The following is an 18,162-nucleotide window of genomic DNA, read 5'->3' as shown; positions in this document are numbered from 1 at the left end:
CCTTTGGACATACATGCAATACCAAAGGACCAGTTCACCAGCTAGGGTTGACAGAAGAGATAGAGAATATCCAAAGAAGAGTGGGAGAATTTATTCTGTGTGAGAGTGTTACAGAGATGGCCAACAAACTCCACTGGCAGAAGTTACAAGAGAGGCATTGTGCTTCATGGAGAGGTTTACTATTGCAATTTCAAAACAGTGTCTTCCCAGAAGTGTCAGAGAACAGATTACTTCCTCCCACATACATCTCATCTAATGACCCTGAAGAGAAGATTGAAAAAATTAGAGCCAATACAGAGGATTACTGACAATTATTCTTCCCATGCACCATTTGCAAGTGGAACAGGGTAGGGGAAATCAGTTAGTGGTACCTGAAGTACCATCTGTCACACACCATTAGGTGGCTTGTAGAGTACGATGTAGATGTAAATAAAGAAACGATACGACGACTGGGAGAGTGGTCTTTTAACCACATACATCTCCATACTGCACCTGCTGACACGGTGGTGGCTCATCTAGGCCTAGAATGTGGAACTTTATTTACTTATTTTAACTTTGATTTCTTTCATGACCTGTTTCTGGGAAAAGCTCATCATAAATATGATTAAAATGTATATTTTTGTCATCTGGTTCCTTCTCAATAGATTGAGACTGCATCAATGGTGGCTCATAGCTGGGAAGTTAAGTGAAGAGTTAGTACAAAAGAGAAATATACTTATAATACATCAGCTTATTGAAAGAATTGAACTTCCCTATTTCTCATACACTAAAACTGTCATTTGGTTCTTTAAGTCTGCCAATTCGTTGGTGATGCCTTCAAAGAATTGCTGTTTGTATTATTGGTGCTATAAATTCTTTATGAATTGAATTATTATATGAAGAAAAGTTTGCCTATTTCAGATATGTATTTATATGCTTCAGGCAAGAAAAGCTTTATTTGACAATACTATAGTAGAAGAGATGGACAGAATAAAGGAGAACAGTTTGTAATGACCTCTAAAGATGTCCTTATTATCATTAAGCATTTCTGACAAATTTCTGGTGGAAATTTTTATTTATTCTCATCAACATACAAAACAGAAAATCCATTTCTGAAGCATTATGTTTTGGAGAATAGATGCTCAAAGATATTTTGCAAGATTTCAAGTGTACTAGAAGGAAAACATGTGGTATTCTTCAAATTATGTGGTATCAACAAGGCAAACTAAATCTTTTGACTATCATGAAATCTCTCACACATTTCCATCAAAAAGTCATCAAAAAGTTTGTAACAGAAGGCTCAATACAATGTCAAAAGGGTGTTTCTAATAAAGTACACACTATATCACAGGCAGGTTTCATATTTAAAACACACAGCACTAAACGTTCTACAGATGGAAGCTTGCTCCATTCATACAACAACCACTGTTTTACACTCTGCCATCTGAAAACCAGAAGTAGTCAGAAATAAATTTTCCATCTATCTCACTGCATGCCCAATCCACAGATAAACTCAAGCAGGTGACACAACAGTTGCTCATCATATGGCTCCATCCATGAGGTTGAGCTGCAAGGAAGGAATGCCACTTTACTTTAGTTGGTCAGAATCACACGCTTGCTGCTACAACAGACTTCTGCACAATACAACAGGGAAATATGGTTGGAGTAAAAACCAGCACAAGTGGTAAGACAAATAACATTTTTTAAAGTGTAGCACAATAAAAAATTTGTTGAATAAATTTTCCATCTATCTCACTGCATGCCCACTCCACAGATAAACTCAAGCAGGTGACACAACAGTTGCTCAACGTATGGCTCCATCCATGAGGTTGAGCTGCAAGGAAGGAATGCCACTTTACTTTACTTGGTCAGAATCACTCTCTCTCTCTCTCTCTCTCTCTCTCTCTCTCTCTCTCTCTCTCTCACACACACACACACACACACACACACACACACACAAAAATGATATTACAATTACTAGCTTAATCTTTCACAATTTTTCTGTATTAAATATACAAATTTTAATAAAATAAGAACAAGAAGTAATCAATTTAAATTTATAATCATACATTATTTGTCTTTCAGAGATACAAACATAAGAAAAAATATAGCAACACCTAGCTACAATAGTAGAATTTCTTATTCATGGCTTCATAAATCCATTACAACAGCAAGCTTAAGGAGGTCAGTGGCTGTTCTCTAAGTTCATAGAACAACATTTTTCCATACATATTTTACATATATATTCTATCAATTCAGCTTTTTTTGTAATCATTGGACATCAGCCAGAAAATGGGTTTAACTGAAATTTAATTAGATCAAAGTATAGATAAACAAATGCAACATTTTAAAGGAAAAACACAGTATATTTACATACCTCTTAAATGGCAGTAGATATGAAACTTTAAAAGAAAAAAAAACTGAAGCCGGTGTATCAAATCCTGCAGAAGTGCAATTTAAAAACTTCTATTCATTTCATACCTGGACTGTTCTTCATCCAGATTTCATTTCAGTAGAAAGGTACACTCCTAAGAACTACCTTCACAAAATGTTCATGATACTTAAATTTATATTCAGGTTAACAAATATCTCATTTATATACAAAATGACAATGGGAATATTGCTTTATTTTTATAAAATCTTGAGGATCTAATGAATAAATTGAGACTTAGGTCAAAATCAACAGTTGTAATGAGTGATTTCAACATCAATTTTAGAAATAATAGTATTTCACGTTATGCTCGATTGCTAAATATCTTCATGGTATAGGGTCATTATTTTTTTTTTCTCCAGGAAAAATTTCTGTGGGTGTCCATGCATTCAGCTGTTGTCCAGGTCCTTTTCTATTTCTGATATGGTTTTCATTTCTTCTCCCTGAACTTAAATTCCTTTCTGAGATTTCTACTTGGTTTCTTCCCCAGTTTGCTTACGATATAGATTGAATAGTATTGTGGATAAGCTACTGTGGTGTCCAGTTCCCTTCTCGTTTACTGCTTGTCTTCCATGTCCTTGACTCTTATAGCTGTAGTTATGTTTTTGTTCAAATTGTAAATAATCTTATGCTGCCTGTATCTTATCCCTGCTATCTTCAGAAATTCAAAGAGTGTATTCCATCTGAATTGACACAAGAATTTTCAAGATCTACAAATGCTATGGATATAGCATAGGGTCATTATTTTTTTTTTCTCCATATCTGAAACTGACCTTTATTAAGGCACCTTCTACAAATTACTCAATTCATCTGTAAATGATTGAGGTTAATGTTTTGCAACTTTTAAATTGATGGTTCAATAGTATTCACACCTATGAGCACCTACCTTCTTTGAAACTGGATTATTATACCTTGCTTAAAGTCTGAAAGTGTTGTCTTGTCTCATAAGTTTTGCATGCCAGGTAAAATAGTTTTGTCATGGCTGGCTGCTAGAAAGATTTTAGTAATTCTGAACACTGTTGTCCACTGCAAGTGCCATATTTCAACTTTGGTCTCTCAGGGCTTTGTCAAATTCATCTCACATTACAAAAGGCTCAAATATGTACAGCAGTCCTTCCCAAATTTAAAATCATAAGCAGCCTTTGCAGAGAAAAGTATAGATTTGGAGGTGTTTGTATTTATGATAGAGGCAATCTTAATTCTAAAGAAGTAAAGTTAAGCAAAGTAACGTGTATAGAAAAAGAATTTGAATACTGTGCCTATGAACTGACTGACTGTGGTTTGGTAATTGTCTGTATATGTAGGTCACCTTCTGGGAATATTGCTTTATTTTTATAAAATCTTGAGGATCTAATGAGTGAATTGAGACTTAGGTCAAAATCAACAGTTGTACTGAGTGATTTCAACATCAATTTTAGAAATAATAGTATTTCACGTGATGCTCGATTGCTAAATATCTTCACCTCATATAATTTACAAGCTACAGTAACTGATATCACCAGGTGTGGAGATGGGCATGAGACAACAATTGATCAGGTGTTTATTAACAAAGAGACCTGTACCTATGAGGTTGAAGTAACAGATACTGGTTTCTCTGACCACATGGCAATCAAGCTATTAGTAAAAAGTATGGTTAGGAAAAATCATGGCTGTGGAAACTATGAAGAAACAAGATACATTAATGAAAGTAGCCTTTGGGATTTTCATAGCATGTTGCATAGTGTTAAATGGGACGGAGACTCAAACTAAACTGTATACTCTAAATATGAGTCAATTTTCTCTGATTATAAATACTGCTTTGATGTTGTTTTCCCCCTTAAAAAAGTAAAAATCTCTCAAATTTAATTCATCATTAACTGTGGGAATTAAGAAATCTGCAAGTACTCTTAGAAATCTGGATTGGCACTCAGAGTGTAATGCAGCATTAAAACCATATCTTGCATGCTACAGAAAAGTCTACAGAAAAGTTATTCATACAGAAAAAAACTAAACAATGATTTAATTATCAGAAAAGGCAGCAATAAAACCAAATCAGTTTGTTAGGTCATAAACCATAACATTGGTAAATCCAAAGTGACAAACAATAAACTTATCACAAAAAAGTCAGGAAAAGTTGTTGAAGACCCTTGATAGGTTGCCAATATGTTCAATGACTACTACATTACAGTGCTCAAAATCGTATCAAGAACCTGTGGAACTCAAAAGGTAGTAAGTCAAAAGTTCCAGCAAATGAAAAGACAATGTTTTTGTACTCATTTACGCATTCAGAAGTAAGAAATGTAATTAACAAGCTAAAAAATAAAATGTCCTGTGGATGTGATGGTATTCCTGATGTCATAAAACATAGTGCAAACAAAATAATAACTTAACGAGTTAATATTATTAATACATCTTTTAAAAGTGGTGAATTCCATTCTGCACCTAAAAAATCAATAATAAAGCCACTTTATAAAAAAGACTGTCCATATACCATACAAAATTATAGACCATTGTCACAACCTTCAGGTTTTGCTAAAGTAATTGAGAGGATTATGTGTGAGAGACTGTTGAGTTTCCTAAACAAATGCAAAATTTTAACCAATGCGCAGAATGGGTTCAGGAATAGCAGGTCTACAGAAACAGCTGTATATCACTTCTTGGAACAGGTTTTAACTGCAATGGATAATGAGGACTTAAACTGTGGAATATGTTTGGATCTATCCAAGGCATTTGACATCAGTCATGATCTATTGCTAGAGAAACTATATTGCTACGGAGTACATGGAAAAGTTTGCAGCTGGTTTCAATCGTATCTGTGCAACAGCTATCAAAGTGTTGAAATAATACATAATGGCACAAAATATTACTCAACATATCTGAAAGTCAACTGTGGTGAATCACAGGGTTCTGTTCTGGGCCCCTCTGCTCTTCTTAGTTTTTAATAATGATTTTCTTAACCCTCTAACAAGAGCTGAATCAGTACTTTTTGCAGATGATATGAGCCTTTTTATTAAGGGAGTTAGTGAAACTGACCTATAAGAAAAAATAGCTTCAACAATGAATGGCTCAAGGACAATTACTTAATTGTAAATGACAAAAAAACTACTTGGATGAACTTTAGGCCCATAAGAAACAAAGTAAAATATAACACAAGAGTTACTCCACTGCACAAGAAAGGTGACAAGTCTTGTCCTAAAAATTACTGTCCAGTCTACCTTGTACTCATCATATCAAAAGTAGTGGAATATTGCATACAGTTCCAAATCAGTCAACATCTGTCTGTGAATATTCTTAGTGACTCTCAGTATGGCTTCAGGTCCGGTGTGTTAACAGCAAAAGCAGTTGAAGATGTTGTTTCATATATATTCTCATCATCTGAATCAGGATTATCAGTTAATGCCACTCTTGTGGACCTCAGCAACGCATCTGACTCTGTCAGTCACAGGATACTACTAGAAAAACTGCACTGCTATGGCATTAGAGGCTCAGAACTATCTCTGATCAGATCCTATCTGAGCGACAGAAAACAAATTGTGCATTTTAACAACATGAGGTCATATGTCTTGCATATCATGCAGGGTGTACCACAAGGCTCTGTGTTTGGACCTTTACTTTTTATAATATATGTAAATGACTTGCCCAGCACCATGTTATGTAAATCCACACTCTATGCAGATCGTACAACTTTTGTTACAGCAGGGAAAGACTTAGGAAAATTAAACGAGGAAAGTGAGGCTCATTCAGAGCAGCCATCAAGTGGTTCCAACTCAATGACTTGCACATAAATCATGATAAAACTGTAAATATTCTCTTTAGCTTGTGTGTTAAGAGTGATAAGATTGATTGTGTCTCAGCTAAACTACTTGGGATCCATTTTGACTCAAAATTAAAGTGGAAGAGTCATACCAATTATGTTTGTACTAAGTTAGCACGTGTGACATATTTGTTAGGTAAACTAAGGTCATGTGTTATTACTCAATGCATACTATGCCTTTTTCCACACCCATTTAACATATACCACTTTGTTGTGGGAAAACTCACCCGGAGCAAAACAAGTTTTCATTTGGCAAAAGAAGGCAGTCAGAAATAACGAGTCTTGTAGACCATATTTCAAAAATCGAAAAATACTAACAGTAGCAGCCCTCTTTATACTAAGTTGTCTGATACACACAAAAGAAAACCAACACAGTCACAAACTATGACAATCTATCCATCACCATGACACATGTATAAAACAGTAAATTGACATCCCAGTTGCTAGACTAAAGAAAACTCAAGATAGTTCCAGGTACATGGGAGTAAAACTATTTAACACGTTGCCAATAGAGGCATATAATGTGTCTCTGAATGAGTCTAAAAGTGTTACAAAGAAATGGCTTGGATAAAAAGCTTTTTATACAATAGAAGAGTTTATAATGTGCACTAAAGATGATGATCTTAAGTACCGGTACTAATATAGTTTCACTTAGATCAAACTTATGCATGTAATTATGATGCAAATACGTTGTGCAGCATCAAGGACAAATTTTTGTATCTTATTAGACAAAAATGATCTGCAATATATTACACTATTTCTGTTAGTAATGTAAACTGTATATGTACACAAATGATGACATCAATTGCATTTCTAATGCCTAAAGATGGATAATAAAATAAATAAATAAAGAAATAAATAAAAAGAACAAACTTGTTTTACAAAATTTTTAGGTGTATGCCTGGACAATAACTTGAGGTGGGAAAAACATGTTGAACTATTGAATAAAAAACTTAGTAAATACTGTTATATATTAAGAAAACATAAATAAAACTGCAATTTTGAAACAGTACTATGTGCCTACTACCCTTACATAAATAGTAGTCCAAGATATGCGGGAATACAGGTTTCACAAAAAGTTGTTTTAAGCTCCAAAAAAAAAGCTAGGGTGTTGCCTACAGAGATCCACGTAGAGGACTCATTAACGAGTTGAAAATTTTGACCCTCCCTAGTTTATTCATCTACGAATTAGTAAGTTTCCTGAAGTCAAATCAAGAATTCTCTTCTCTAAACAGTGAAGTACACAAATATCAAACCAGAAACAGGCATGATTTCCATAGAAACATACATTCAAAATCCCTGTACCGAAATAGTGTGATGTATCTACCCAAAATAATGTTCAATAACTCACCAAAAGAAATAAGAAGCATACAAAACTTACATACATTTAAAAAAGAATTATAGACGCTACTATTAGGTCAAAGTTTCTATAACATTGATGAAGTTCTTTGTTATCTAAACAGATAGTGCTCATCCTTTGATTTTTCTGCATAAACCTTTTCTTTTTCCAGCTTACGTGTAAAAAGAGGACAAAATATGAAGAGTGTAATTAAGAAAATATTAAAGTGTAACTAAGAAAATGTTGTTTCCCTTAATGGATTTTCTGGTATAAAGCTTGTAAATTTATTTTTTTTCACCCTGGATGTAAAAAGAAGACAAAATGTGTAAAGTGTAACTAATAAAATATTATTTCCTTCAATTGTTAAAAATATAAATCATGCTCTCTCTCTCTCTCTCTCTCTCTCTCTCTCTCTCTCTCTCTCTCTCTCTCTCTCTCTATCTATCTATCTATCTATCTATCTATCTATCTATCTCTTTCTATACGACAATTCCTGTATCACGTATATGATAAAATGGAAGGTGATAAATTGAATTGAATTGAAAGTGTCTTCCAGTTCATCTTCTCTTTCTAAAATACTGCACTCAACTTCTTTCCTCTTGTATAACTCTTCTATTTATTCCTTCTATCTTTCCTTTGACATGAGACATATCTGTGACTTGAAATATCAGAGCTGGCGAAGTTTAAATGAAACTATTTTATAGTATTCGGAATAAGTAAGACTGGATATATAGGTATGTTATAGGAGTTGCTTATAGGCTTGCATTGTGTCAATGAGAAAGCTGTTCAGTTATGAGTGTAATAGACTGCCATGATATATTGTATCAAAAGTACTGGCAGCACAAATGGGTTGCAATTTTGGAACACATTTCAGTAAAATTTGTCTGCTAAGTACCTCACATCAAAGATCTTAGTGCTCTAGAATGCTGTTACAAATTTTTCCTTTCTGGGGACTGTTCAGAGAATTACATCAGTGTGGAATGGTTTGCTAAGAAGTGTGAGGTCTTAGCCTTCAGTGCTACAGAACTACATCATATTCCATTTTGTAGAATATGAAATCTTCTATGGCCAGTCTCTCACTGTCAGCAGTTGACAATTGTAGACTACAGCTTCAGAAAATTGTAACACCAAGAATGTGTGTCAAAGAAATGAAGTTATGCCAAAACTCAGGGGCTTTTGCTTAGAGTTGTGTTTGGCAACAAATTTAAATTGAGTAAACATGTACACAAACTTGTCAAGAAGTTCAGTTCAACATGTTTTGCTCCTAGGGGCATTTATCATTGTCTTGGTCGAAGGAAAAAGTGTGCTGACTTATATTGCATATTTTTCCACTCCTTCTTGTCTTATGGAATTACCTTCTGGGGCATGCACCTCAAGTTAATAAAGTGTTCATTCAACAGAAGTGGGCAGAGAGAACATAATATGAAGTAGATAACCACACATCTTTCGGAGAATGTTGGAATAATTACACTCAATTTCCTGTACATTTAGGTCTACTCTTTAATAGATTTTGTTGTCTCCAATAAAAATAAAATTTCAGATGAACTCAAATTTACCTAATCACAGTACATGACAAAACCCATTTTCATTAGACTTTGCCATGGGTCCAATGGTGAGTTGCGTATTGTGGCATAGGCAACTGCAGAGTGGAGCAAGGAAAGCCACTTGCCCCATCCCAGAATCTGTGTAAAGGATTTTTATTCAGTACAGAACTCTCTAGAATTTCTGGCACTAGCATCTGCAAAGCTACTAATGTGTAGATTAATGCTGTTTTAGCGATGACAGCCTGTTTTAGGCATAGTTCGGTTTTCATGTTGTTCACAAAAAAGTTATGTTGATTCCTTGGCATGGTGGCAGTTTTGGCACTATTCCAATTCATTCATTATTTATTCATCCATAGACTACTTAGTGCAGAAGTATCAGACATGTCAGATACATTACAGTTATGATATATGTAGAGATGCAAAACATTAACAAAGTAGGATAGTATTAGGTGAGAACAGGGCAAGAAGTCTGCCAAGTGGCCTAATCAATGGAACCATTCCCTGTGTTCGCAGTTTTGGCACTATTCCAATTCATTCATTATTTATTCATCCATAGACTACTTAGTGCAGAAGTATCAGACATGTCAGATACATTACAGTTATGATATATGTAGAGATACAAAACATTAACAAAGTAGGATAGTATTAGGTGAGAACAGGGCAAGAAGTCTGCCAAGTGGCCTAATCAATGGAACCATTCCCTGTGTTTGCATTGGCAACATGCAGAAACTGTAGAACACACATGTAGGGATGGTCAGATAGGGAATAAACTCTGGTCCTGAAATGTGAATCTAGTGCATTAAGACTGGTGTAGCCACCTCACTTGGTACGTGATTGAAAGGGGATGAGAAATATACAGTCTATATTAGGCCTGTTCACCTACCTGCTTGTGCAAGCAGGCTCAAGCTCATGCCTTAGTAGTGAGCTACCAGCTGACTCATAGTAAGTATTGGTAGGGCTACAGCAGGGGAGGGGAGGATTAATTGGAAGTAGGCAGCTCAGCACAAAAAGTTGTTGTCAAAGAGGCTATCCTACTATCTCTGACAGTTCTAAGCAGATGTCAATTTCTAGGTGGCTAATTAATGCCTTTTGTTGCAGATTTATATCTTAAAACTGATGTACTGGTGAGGAATTACAATTAAATGAAACTTACATTTCTTCTTATTGGTGAGGCAAAGAACACGGAGCAGCTATATACTAGATATGACATTTGTTAAGCCCGATGCAGCTGTATGATGAATGTCATTTTCAGATGAAGTTTAAATTGATATCTACTTCTGTTTTGTTACTACTTTATTCACACAATAAATATGGAAACACTGCCTTCAGGGAATACCGCTTATTTTGCTTTTCACTAAGGAATTAATGTCAGGCACCACTTTTTGAGCACTGCTGAATTGAACATAAGCTCTTAAGTTTAGTATGTCAATGAGCTTCTGCGAGTAGATGTCACTCTTTTCAAGGGGGGAAATGTTACACGTGCAAATATATAAGTCCTAACATTGACATAATAACAGCGGCAAAATTTTGATGTTGTGGAAATTTATGCTGAAGAAAATTTTTATATTAGTCAACAAGAATTATTTTATTATGAATCTTATTACTCTACTTCCTGTCACTTGCAGGTCTATAAGTTCTAACTGTAGCTAGACATCCTGCACTAATCTGTTATAATATGGCATTGGTGCATCTGACCTCTACTTTGAAGTTCCTAACCTGGCCATGCTGCTGCTTTTCATTACATTTTAAAAGAACTACTCTCCACTTTAAGCACTGCACCATTAACTATAGGTTTGTGTATAAAACTATGGCAGGCTTAACATACTCTCATTCTTCTGCAGACAGTGCACCCTTTGCACTTCCCCCACACTACATAATGATGTCTGACGGACACATTTCACTATGAGCACTCACCTCCCAGGTAGCAAGTGACCATGACCACTGGTGCTCACGCAGCTGCCTCCTGTTGTAAATGGAAATGAACAAGAAGTAAATCAGTGACCAAGAAATTTTGAAAATTAAAAATCTACCAAATCAGTGAAAACACATTAACACTTTACATAACACTGCTGAAAAGTGCAACATGCACAATAAGTAAATCAGTGATTCTAAATCATGTAACATTGATCTAAAAATACCCAGGAAAAAAGATGTTGAAAACACTATGTAACACTGCCAGAAAGTATAATGCACATACACCTGCTGACACTATATCAAACACAACTAGGCTGGCATCACATTCCTTTTCAGACAAGGTGTACTGCATTGCATCTGAACAGAGGCCACAGAAAAGCAACAGAGGAACATTCTCTGCAGGGACATAGATAATACATCCGTTAAGAGAATCAAAAGAACTCAACTAGAAATGAGGGCTTAGTATGTCCATAAGCTAAAATATTCTTTCATATTTCCGCATGCTTAGCTGGGTGGTAACATACTCACCTCCCATGCAAGCAGGCCCAGGTTCAATTCCTGGCCAGGTTGGAGATTTTCTCAGCTCATGGACTGGGTGTTATGTTGTCCTCATCATCATAATATCCTCATCCTAGCATGTAAGTCATCCAGTGTTGCATCGATTGAAATAAGACTTTCACTTGGTGGCCGAACTTACCCAAATGGGGACCTCACGGCCAACAATGCCATATGGTCATTTTCATTTTCCTTTTATACTGTAGAGGCACCTCTTAAAAGAACTGATTTTAACTTTGCTCTAAAAGCCATTTCCATCTCCAACCTCTTTGTGTGTGTTGGCAGTGCATTGTGAAGAATGATATGGAAGTGGCTTGCATGAACTTGAGGGGAGGGTGGGGGGGGGGGGGGTTGTTCTACCTTGTTCTATATGGAGGGATTCACACTTGTAAGTATTGTAAGTGTGGAAAATGAAGATTGTTTGCAGGTCACCAAGTCTACCTCTCATCATCAACACACATTTATATATGTAAGCAAACACAGCTTTTTAACTAAGAGCCTTTTAACTAAGGGCTTGCATTGAGCTCTAGCAGAACTTTGTGACAAGATTTGAGCAGCCCTTTTCTGTAATCTAAAAATTTCATTTAACAGACTATTGATTTTACCCCATAAAACTATTCCACAAGCTACAAGAGACAGAAAGTAATCAAAATAAGCCATTCTGGCACAAATTGAGGAGCAAGCCTTAGAATAATTCTCAGAGCAAAACTTGCAGAACTGAGTCTCTGAAAAAGTTTGATTACATAGTCTTTCCAGATTAAGTCTTGGTCAACATATGTTCCTCAAAGTTTTATGCATCATTGCTTTTCTAACTCATTTCCACCCAGTACCAGAAGGAGATCTTGGTTTTGGTTAACTGTCCCAAATTGTATATAGTTTGTTTTCTTCACATTATGGGTCAGCTAATGGGTATTGAGCCTTAACTGCAATGACTTGAGGTCTATAGCAGTTGTGTTGGGCAGAGATTCATTAACATCACTCACTATTACACTAGTGTCATCTGCAGCCAATATGGATGCGAATCTCTACAGGAGAGTGCTGTAATGTTGTCACCACTGTTTTTGCTGTCTCATCCTCATGCAGCTCTTTTTGAACTGAGAAATGGACTGACCATACACCCTGTGGTGTGGATTCCAGCAAAACATAAGCACGGCAGCCCTGTGCATGCCTTGTGTCTGTCCCCAGCTTCTTGAAGTATGCTGTCTCCCATCAATACAAAACAGAATTTCAAAAGTAGATCACTGTTCATCTGTGGACAAAGACACTCAGTGATGCTTTGCAAATGCTACTTTCATAATGCAATTGGACAGATTAAAAACCTACTTACCAAGCAATGACAGGAGAACACACATGAATAAGGTATTATGGAAACAAGATTCTGCAGGCAGTGTTTCCTTCATCCAACTGAATGGTAGGTGAGCAATGAAGAAGGGTGAAGGAAAGGGACTGGCGAGTTTTAGGGAATGAAACAAATTGTGAAGAAGTCAACAAGAAAGCCAGTCAGGGGACATTTATTGGATTATGACAAGCTTATGCCATGCTTATGGTCTTTCCTTCTCATCCAATCCAGCAAGTTCCCCCAACCAGAGTTCTGTCTGACTTTTCCAAACTGTCCTCCATTTCCTAAACGTAATCAGCCCTTTCCTTCACCACTCTTCCTTTCCCTTATCCCTTCTGTCATTAGGAGGAGTTACTGGCTCTAGAAGCTTGCATGTGTAATATGATTTTGATTGATAAATTCTACTTGCCGTTTTATATGGCAAAAGTATTGCAGTGGTCTCTGAAGAACAGAGTCACCTGTACTTAATGTATGAGTCCAGATGCTTCAGTTAAACCAGTAAATTTCATTTTATGCACCAGCAGTGAGGAAAAAAGTGTAAATTTTCAAGGTCATAAAGATGTTCTCCCCAGTAATTGAACTTTTTCTCTTCAATTTGTAACACAGTGTGAAATGCTGTCAAAGAGCAACAAATTTCTAGTTGTCCTGAGTTTGCAATAGTGTGACAATCTGAAGAGATGAGAACTTACTAGATTCTCTCACAGGCTGTTAATACTAGTTACCACAAGCCCACTTGAGGGTGGTTTTGAAAGATTTCTTACATTCATCTACTTGGTTGTGGGTCCTACATTATGCATTATGTCACCAAGCCTCAAGAGGGTCATTCTTAAAATACGTTTTGTTGTGTTTCAGTTCAGTCAGCCAAATAGCATAAAAAGAGCATGAGACTGATGAAATAAAGCCATTAAGGTGATAAGATGTGTTTTTCAAGCAAAGAAAATGTTGTAGATGGCAGAACAAATACTGATCAGTTGCCCAAGTTACAATAAATTTTGTGTACTTCTTGTCAAATTTAGTTCCTGAGGCACAGCACATTGTCTGATTCGTGGAGTTAAATATACAAAAAACTGGCTATTTCACAACTAGGAATCCCAGCCAGTTCAAAAGAACGTAGAAAACATTCCTCATTAGCCACTTCTCATACAAATTATTTGAATATCTTGATTCAGGGTCTGATAAGTTCTGTTTTCCACAGTGCAAGTATCAGTCTTTTTAGTGAAGCAGTAATGCACTGCAAGCAGGACCCAGTAGTTCGGGCTGTACATAACTATTTTCCTTTAAAAGCACTAGTGATACCAAGTAAATATTAAGACAACAGTAGGAGATGAACCTGGTGATGTGCCAGTATTTTTTAAGTAGTAGCTTTGTTTATAGATCACTGATTAATGTAACTGGCATTAACATGTATAACATTAGGCAAGATGGTTATAGTTCATTGTCAGTATAGACTTAATTTCTCTGATTTCTTTGTCTTTTGTTAATGTATATCTTTGTTCATTCCATATTATGGAAGTTTATCTATCTTTATTCTGTCTATGGAACAAATCTACACTTCACAAGTCAAGGGTAGTGTGTAATGGCCCCACCTCTATCTCAGGATGCTCCTGAAATGTTGAATAGAACAAACTACACATACATATATAAGGTGAGGAAACTAGTAAGTTCTCATCTCTTCAGATTGTCGCTCTATTGCAAACTCAGGACAACTAGAGAGCAAAATTTGTTGCTCTTTGCAGATGCACAGCATGCTCAAACCCTTACAGGATGCAGTGAAATGCCATGAGGAATAAGGATAATGGGCAAGGAGTACAATCAGCAGCATGTGTGTGTGGCAGTATTCCCTGCAGTTGTAACAACCACTGTGTCTATATGGCACAGTTTTCAGCGTATCTGCCTCATTAGCAGGTAACAGGCTTCAAATACCAGTCCAGTACAAATTTTCAGCTTTCCCTATTAATTTAAATCAATGCCCAATGGCAGCTGATGTCAACACTAATTTTTTTGTGGCTTGATTCAAAGTGGCTGCACCATCACTACGGTGTCTTTTCTTTAGGGCAAGGTATTTAAATTTGCGAGCTTTTGGAGCCGCTGGTTCCTTCCTCTGGCAGATGTGTTGAAGGGGATGAAATATGGATGAAGGAAAAGAATGGATGACTTTCAGGAAGTGTGGAGAAATCAGAAAAGTTGGCTGAAAGCCCAGGTCAGGGGAGACTAACCACATGGGATGAGAAGGAAAGACTAGGGTTTACATCATGTCCAGTAAATCTGCTTTGACCTGGGGTTTAAAGTGCCTTTTCTCAACTCTCCCTATTTCCTAAGTCTCACCAGTCCTTTCCCTTGAACCATTTTTCTTCCCCTTCAACCCTTCTACCAGAAAAAGAAGCCAGTTGGACAGAAAGCTTGGAAATTTCAATACCTTTATATGTGTTTTGTCTTGCTGCCACTTGCAGAATAGCTTTTTTATCTATTCAGTTACATTATATTTTCAAAAATCAATTATTCTTAGTGATATGTGAGATGATGGACTGATAAACCGGCAGTGCTCCAAGTGGTCTGGCAGCAAACAAAGGTTGTGTTACAAAAGTAGCTGTATTTTTTAAATCAGCTTTGGATCACTGTTTAGTGTGATAATGGACACAGCAGAGGACATTTACAGTTCACAGGTACAGGGTACATTGCAACTTCAGCACTCACATTATTTTACAGTTGTCTTACATACACATATATGTATAAACTACCTTATTGCCTGTTGCTTTGCTCATGAACACTGTATGGTCGGCAGAGATTTTTGTTTCTCTTTAATTGAATTTTTATGTTATTCACAACCGCAACACTTTCTGAACTTTTTACACTAAGTAAGGACATGGGAACATGGTCTTTTCTGAATGTACCTCTGGTAAAAACAGACTATGGTAGCTCAGTTCCAAGGTTTTCATTAATCATACCTTTTGAATTCTTGCAGTGATTTTTCCATAGAAACTATCGTCCCCTGACACATATTTCTTAATATCCAACCAAGAAGCTATACACTGACTTTCATAAAATAGGCTTCAAAAAATTTTTATGTAACAAAATATTTTCTTAAAAATGGCCATACCATGTTTCACCTGCTTAGGGGCTGAATTTCTAAAAACAGTGAAATGTGTATTTTTTTATTTCCAACAGATTAGCAAAATTACAAATTTATAGATTTTGTTTAAAATGCTTTCAAAATGAGATAGTTTCATAAAACATTTCAACGTTAGGGGTTGAATTTCGAAAAACACTGAAACAAGTATTCTTGTATTTCTAACTGAGAATTCAAATACCAATTTTCAGGTATGTTGTTTCATAGTAGTTCTTTAATAATGATTTATTTCCAAAAAAAAAAAAAAAAAAAAAAAACATTTCATCCACTACTTCATTCCTATAGAAGTTCAATTTCTAAAAAATCTGAAACACATGTTTCTGTATTCCTGACCAAGGAACCAAATATCAGTTTTCATAGGGCTGTCTTCAAAATTGCCTTATTAGTGTTATATTTTGAATAAATATTTCATCCCCTTTTTCATCCACATAGGGGTTGAACTTCAACATTTCCCTTCTTTAACAATACCTACAATGTAAGATCAACACCCACCACAAATTTCAAGTTCCTACCCTCAGTGGTTTGGACTTGGTGATGCTGACACAGTCAGCAATAAAATGAGTAGGTCTCTCAGGACATTGCCTTTTATGTATAGCTGTAACAAATGAAAACACTGGTGAATTAAAAACCTTGTTACTAATGTTATTTACTAGTTACCGGCATCAAATTTCAGCTTCTGCTCCAATGCTTAATGGTTCATTAAATGCAAGAAAAATTCCATGTGTTTTTTCACTGGCACCATCTATATAACGTGTTATAGGATTTTGCCTTATTACCACAATTCTTTCTAGTTGTTTTGGACTAGTCTCAATGTATTCCTTGGCACTGTATAAACATGTTGCATTCATGTACTCTCTTGGTTTCATTTTGTAAATTGGTAGAGCTTTTACATTTTTAACTGTGGTAATTTCTTGCATAATAAGCACCTACCTTTGGAAGGGTTCTTATCAGCCACTTGTAGTCAGCTGCTGTTGATGTAATAATTATCTTTGATTGTTGGTCTGTAATTCTGCAGTTCTGAGTTTAACAATGACACATAAGTTTAATTGGATATACGTGAGTGTCACATATATGTACATACAGTGGACTGTTAAAATTTAAATTCCTTGAATAAGTTTTGAGAGGACAGTCTTCGAATACACCTGATTGCTTTTGTTGCAGCTTCAGCAATCTGTTGATATCCACTTTTGCTCCACTCTCCTGTATTACTATATGATACAATAAATGTGGATGAGTTCTGCAATAGTACAGCTTTGATAGTGCAGCTATATATCAGCTGTGTGTGACATTTTCTTCATTTAAAATACACTGTTGCTTACTTTTGAGCAGGTCTTTTGCATATGAGAGGGAGCACTTTATCTGTGATAAATTCTTATTTAAGTAATCGAAAACAATTCGTTTCAGTCAGAAATTTAAATTCTTCCATCATGGAAATCAGTACAGGTGTACCACAGGGGTCTATCCTTGGACCCTTCTTCTTCATTGTCACTATTAATGATTTACCTAAAAATATAGCTCACCCTGTTGTGTGGTATGCTGACGATACAACACTACTTACCACACATCAGAACATTTCAGATCTGAATAACCTAACAAAAGAAACACTAGATAAGGCCCTGGACTGGTTTGCAGCCAATAAGCTACTATGCAACCCTGACAAAACACAACAACTTTTAATGGGAACATCAAATGAAGTAGGCAACAAGTTGGTAAAACTCTTAGGTATTCACATTGACTCAAAACTATATTGGGAGGAACATGTCAATCATGTATGTGAAAAAATATCTCAGGTGGCATACCTTCTCTTGAAACTAAGGGAGGTAGTGAGCTCGGAGTACCTCAGGGTAACATACTTTGGGCTATTCCAGTCTCATATTTCATATGGTTTGATTATATGGGGGCACTCCCCTCACATCAAAAATGTATTGAAATTACAAAAAAATGTCATACGTATAATACGTAAAAGAGGTCATAGGGAGCACCGTCGTCCTCTCTTTTCCAGATTCAGAATACTTACAATTATAAATTTATACATCTATGTGTCTGTACTCTATATTAAAAATAATATTTCAGAATTTATTGCCAGAAGGGAAATACACGAACATAACACCAGGGCTAACGATAATTTAGACATACCGCAC

At 35.9% G+C, this 18,162-nt stretch overlaps 1 long non-coding RNA gene across 2 annotated transcripts in view; it reads right to left on the bottom strand.

Moving 5' to 3' along the window:
- Window positions 1-1,066: 1,066 nt before the first annotated feature.
- LOC126427051 (uncharacterized) overlaps window positions 1,067-18,162 on the bottom strand; it is a 125,351-nt gene continuing 108,255 nt past the window's right edge. Inside the window, exons 5-6 of one of the 2 annotated variants that reach the window (XR_007576512.1) lie at window positions 11,001-11,049; window positions 1,067-1,813 (exon numbers count right to left, since the gene is read on the bottom strand). This is a non-coding gene — a long non-coding RNA (uncharacterized LOC126427051). The remainder of the gene's footprint in view (window positions 1,814-11,000; window positions 11,050-18,162) is intronic. The other variant, XR_007576513.1, reaches the window with a different exon arrangement.

The sequence above is a fragment of the Schistocerca serialis genome, chromosome 11 (genome assembly GCF_023864345.2).
Source record: "Schistocerca serialis cubense isolate TAMUIC-IGC-003099 chromosome 11, iqSchSeri2.2, whole genome shotgun sequence".
Lineage (NCBI taxonomy): Eukaryota > Metazoa > Arthropoda > Insecta > Orthoptera > Acrididae > Schistocerca > Schistocerca serialis.
The sequence above is the reverse complement of the archived record's forward strand: the minus strand, read 5'-3'. Positions and strand labels throughout refer to the sequence as shown.